Source organism: Gadus macrocephalus, chromosome 6 (genome assembly GCF_031168955.1).
Source record: "Gadus macrocephalus chromosome 6, ASM3116895v1".
NCBI classification, from domain to species: Eukaryota; Metazoa; Chordata; class Actinopteri; order Gadiformes; family Gadidae; genus Gadus; species Gadus macrocephalus.
Genome location: NC_082387.1, coordinates 3,651,994 through 3,657,555, shown reverse-complemented (window position 1 = coordinate 3,657,555; position 5,562 = coordinate 3,651,994). Strand labels below are relative to the sequence as shown.

The following is a 5,562-nucleotide window of genomic DNA, read 5'->3' as shown; positions in this document are numbered from 1 at the left end:
TGTTTCTACTAATCTCAAATTACATACAAGCAATAATCATGATTTTTGGTTGGACTGTGTTTTTAGGAATATCAACATACAGGAAATCATGCCTGAACTGTGGCATGATTTACAGATACCAGGAGTGGGAGGAGGGTATCCACAACTTTGATGACCACATCATCCTGTCTCTGCACTTGGGCCTGATGGAATGCACTACAGGTACTCTCTCTCTCTCTCTCTCTCTCTCTCTCTCTCTCTCTCTCTCTCTCTCTCTCTCTGTGTCTGTCTGTCTGTCTGTCTGTCTGTCTGTCTGTCTGTCTGTCTACCTCACATACACACCCATACATACACACACAGACACACACAGACACACACACGAAAAAATGTGGGGACAATAATAATGTAAACGGGACTTAGATGTGCTTTGCTACCGCAAGCACACTAATAATAAGATATCCTTGCTTGTTCCTCTTTTATTAAAATGTATTCATTACAGATCATTTCTGTAAAATAAATGACGATTGAAGATGCAACTCTTACAAAATATATTACTTTTATTTTGAAATGTTATAACATTGGAATACTCCCGTTTCTCATAATTTTCCAGACCCATACAGCTATCAGTAAAGTGATAGAAATTATAGAGACAACGGAAAAGGTGTCCTTTCCAAACAAGGAAAGAGTTCTGCAGGCATACCTCCACTTTGAGGCCCTAACCGACCATGAGTACACGTACAGTTGTGTGTCATGTGGAAACAACCCAGCAGTTGTTGTTATGGACCTCCACAGAAAAGGCGTTTTCAATATGCCAGGTGAGTTATGCTATTATTTCACATATTTTAGCTTCATTGTAGGTATAGCACCTCATCTGTCTCTGAATTGTGTAACATCATATTACCCATGTCCTTGAATAACGCTGCATCAAATGTCGTGTTCGGATTGTTTTTTTAGGGATTGAGCTATGAATAACAAACTATTGTTTTAACATTGAGTGACATCCCAAGCCCACCTGAAGGCTATGATGGTAATGTTGACATGGACCATTTCTGGAACACTGTGGCCACAGAAATGCTCAGTCGGGGATTAATTCCATGTAAGTCTTGTCAAAAGACAGAACAGCTAAAGAACAGTTGGAGGGAGAGTAAAGTATAATAAAATGTGTTTAATGTTGTGATAATAATAGTTAATACTCATCACATTTGTTCACAAAGATGAACGGAAGAACCCTTTTGTTGTGCCACCAAGTTATAATCACTGGGCCCCCTGGATTGGCCCACACCCGGAGGTCAAATTCTGTGTTTAACACAGAATTTGAAAAATTGCAAAGCCCCAAAGCGGATGGAGATGATAACTTTAATGATTATGAAAAAATTAATGAGGAGCGGCTCACAGATGAGCTTGTGAACTTGAAGGTCAATGAGTTGATGAAATATGCCGAATCCACTTCTTTATGCTAACAAAAAATATATGTTTATGCTATATTAACAAAATCAACTTCATTGCATGTTCACAACAGGTACAGGAGGTCAGGGCACTGTGCAAACAGTGTGGTGTGGATGATAAGGGGTCCAAGATAGGTATGGTTATGAGACTATCTGACAAAATGTCTAATAAAGTCACCTACAACAAGGTGTTTGAGAAAGTGTGGGGTGCTTCTGGTAAGTGAAATGATATGGAATGTTGAAGATAATTTCACTTTGTTATGCATTGTTGTGTTAAAGAAATTACTTACCATTATGTAGTAGGTTAGCTATACATGCTCCTAATGTCAGTTATTACTGTTTTTTTCTGTTTCACAGGTGGCTGGGCAGTTATCACTTGCCCATGTGGGGTTGTGTTTTCAGTCAAATTCAACCTTGGAGCAGAGAGTCCACGTGAATTTGTGGATCTCTTGCTGTCCTGGAACCCCCCCCCCCCCCCCCCCCCCAATGTGGCTGTGTATGATTATGCCAGGGATCTTGCACTGCATGCCAACCGCAGGCAGCCAGGAATATTTGCCCCTTTTCAGGGAAGGTTACTGGATCCCACCCCAGAGAACGTGAAGCAGGCCTCAGAGGGAAAGGTCCATCCGAAATTTCAAAAAAAGTCAGCTGACAAAGATGGTCACCCTCTCACTGGATCCTCACAGCATTTTGCTTTGAACGATGTGTTCCACCAGGGGAACAGCAAAGACCAGTGTGAGGTTCTAAGAAAGCTGGACTTGTGCCTGAACTTGCTGGCCTTATTAACAGCCAGTGTGCGGAGCAGCTGTTTTCAGGGATGAGAAAAAACAACTACTTTTTAAATCCGACATTCCCATCAACACACATTTTTCTACAAAGAAACATTCTCCACCATTACAACATGGCAAGGAACCAAAAATTAAAAATCAGTACAGCAAGATTGTTCCTCCAGATGTTTAATTGCAGTTTGACAGCTATGGAAGGGTAGTCTTAGGTATGGGATTGAATAATTATGCACATTTGTCGTCTTCATCTACTTTAGACAATAAAGTTTGTTGCATGTTTTTCCTATAGATCACTCCCCATCAGCTGCGATGTCAACTGGGTCATATGGGAAAGAACAAGAAGACTCTGAAGAGTATGAGTCAGAAGTTGAAATGCAGTGTGACAGCCATGGAATGGTAGTCTTAGGTATGGGATTGAATATTTATGCACATTTGTCGTCTCCATCTACTTTAGACAATAAAGTTTGTTGCATGTTTTTCCTGTAGCTCACTCCCAATCAGCCGTGATGTCAACTGGGTCATCAGGGAAAGAACAAGAGGAGTCTCAAGAGTGTGAGTCATGGCTCTATTTTGCACATCATTCAAATGAGAAATGTGACATTTCACACTTGATTTTATTTTTCGGTTGTTGCTTTCTACACTAGTAAATGATGACAGTGAGCAGAGACCTCATGGAGACTTCCCTAGTCTCCACAAGTTTTCAGCACACAGAGCATACTGGGGACAGAAACTCCAAGACAGCCAGGAACAACTGGTAAAGTTAACCATTGTGCCACTGTGGTTATCTATGAATGTCACTCATATAATCATACATGTATAAAGACTTTGTTTTCTTCCACTAGCTGTCTCATGTCTTGGATGAGACCAAAAACCACACTCAGCACCATGCAATGGTGAAGAACATCATCCTGACCCGCTTTGACTTTTGGACTCTGGGTTTGCAGCGGGACATGGAGGGAACGGTAGGCATAGAGAATGTGTTGTGCTGATATGGTTTATGTAATATTTTTCAAAATCTTTCAATAATTTGTGTTTATGTGTTCTACTAGATCCTGAACTCTTGTCTCAAAATGATTGAGAAGGTAGTGTAGCTCCTGTGAAATATTTAATTCAAAATTATTGGATAGTCTAGTTCAATAGTCAATATATTTTGACAGTAAGAGATTTAGCAAACTTTCTCTGTTATAGAGAGTAGAGAACCTGTTTGCTGCAGACAGCTATGTCATTTCCTTTTGGTTCCCACCATCATCAAGGAACCCCATGGATCACCTTCCGGTAATTTGTTTAAAAGTTCTGCATTATTGAGTGAAGTTTGAGCATTTAATATTCAGCTATTGTTGTCTTTTTACAGGATAGTGCACCCAGTCTACAGTGGATTATTCTCCCAGTGTCCGTACCTGGACATTGGACACTCTGTGTAAATACCTTTATATTTTCTTCCTTTTTTTTCTTTACACAACAAGTTGCTCATTGCTGATTTTAATGTTTTTCTATAATTAAATGCATGTCAGCTCCATTGGGATTCCAGGAACATTACACAACTCACTGCAACTAATTATATTTGAATTTGAATATTTAACAGATACTGCGGCCACAGGCTAGGGAGATTTTCTTCCTAGATTCCCTCTGGGGCAGCGGTTGGAGAGATGAGAGTAGAAACAGTCTATTCAGGTTTTTAGGGCACCTCACATAATCCTTTCTTGGCAGTGGTAGTTCTGTTTTAACCACTTGTCCTTTTGTTTGTTTTAATCAATGGTTCTGTTTTTATTTGATCTAAAATATTCCATTCCATATTCCAACTATTTTGATTCCTTAAACAGATGGAAACAGAACTATTTATCTTTTTTGAGACAGGCAGTTCTGTTTAAGCCCGTTGAAGTTCCAACATCTTCCTTATTCAGTTCAAGCTTTGTTCCAAGCGGTTATGCATGCTTTTCAATCAAAAGTTGATTGAAGTTGAGTTACTTTTATTTACTTTGCTTATTATTTGTACAGACACGTTGCTCATAGCCTCTCTTCTGGCCCCTGGAGAGAGCTTGGTGTGAATGATGTCCAGGTGAGACATTACATAATAGCATTTGCTAAATTTTTACTATTTTCTTGCCATACTTTTATTAAAATACATTGTTCACACCTCAGGGCCTAACAAGGCAAAGGTGCTCTAACAACTGTGGCGTGTTTGTTTTGATGATAAGACCTAATCAGTATGTTGTAGCATTGCTGTTGTCTGTAAAAATGTTTGCTTGCTACATTAAAACCACATTAATTTGTATTGAAAAAAAATTATCCTTGGGAATACGCTTGACATTATATTAACCAGTACCTCTTGACTTACAGTACACTCTGTACATTGTAATTGTGATTTCAGAGAGGTGTGTGTAAATCGTGACACATTATGCTTAGTGTATTATTTTTTACAACATGTTAACATCTTCCTGCATTTCTTTCTTCAAAGGAAAACATGCTGCATATTAGGATATGGTGGCGTCTCACTCTCCTGCAGAACTTCCCTATACCGTAAGTGCCCTGAATATCACACTCTTTAATCAAATCACAAAAAAAACAGTTTTACTCACTGTCAACAGACCAACATGAATGTTTTCATAGTGACTGTATGTTGTCATTAAATCACAAAGGTCTGAAGAAGACCGATTGCAGGACAGAAAAAGGCGACGAGTGCAAGGAGGGCTACAGGTGAGAGGTCTTGTGATTAATTAGTCTTGTTGTCAACTATTGCTAGACTAAAGCGTAATCCCTCCACTTATTTAAATTATCTGTTTCACATCTTGCATTGTTATTGTGCCTATAAGAACCGCAATCTGTTTCCTTTCTAGACGCTGGGAAATTGACAGAACTGGAAACCGGGAACAGGGTTGCTTGTTATGGGCCAGAAAAATACCTTGATACTTGCCTTTGTTAAACATTTATGGAAGCTCTTTTTTTTTTCTTTACAGATCAAACATTTTGTGCCTGGGGTGAAATAAAAATCAAGGATGCAAAGTCTTCTGTCTTTGGTTTATTTGACTTAGCTAATATAATTGAGTGTACAAAATAATATGTGTCTATACTCTTATGGAAAGTCTATGGTTTATATATATATTTGTATATATATTAAAAAAAAAAATATATATATATATACATATCTATATATATATATATATTTAATGCTATAGTTTATATATATATCTATAAAAAAAAAAATCATGGTAAAAAAAGACATTTGACAAGTTAAAAGTAGGAATGTCTAGGGCTGCATCCGAATGCTCATACTTGCATACTATATAGTATGCATTTTGTAGTACGCAAAAAATATAGCGCGTCCGAATACTCAGTATGCATTCTGTAGTACGGAA

The 5,562-nt window shown here is 38.3% G+C and overlaps 2 long non-coding RNA genes across 2 annotated transcripts; both read left to right on the top strand.

The window, feature by feature from the left end:
- Positions 1-2,640: 2,640 nt before the first annotated feature.
- On the top strand, positions 2,641-3,390 carry LOC132459024 (uncharacterized). Its single transcript, XR_009526081.1, has 3 exons — positions 2,641-2,761; positions 2,854-2,963; positions 3,052-3,390. It is a non-coding gene; the product is annotated as an uncharacterized LOC132459024 (long non-coding RNA).
- Positions 3,391-4,734: 1,344 nt separating this feature from the next.
- LOC132459023 (uncharacterized) lies at positions 4,735-5,212 on the top strand. Its single transcript, XR_009526080.1, has 2 exons — positions 4,735-4,903; positions 5,044-5,212. It is a non-coding gene; the product is annotated as an uncharacterized LOC132459023 (long non-coding RNA).
- Positions 5,213-5,562: the final 350 nt, after the last annotated feature.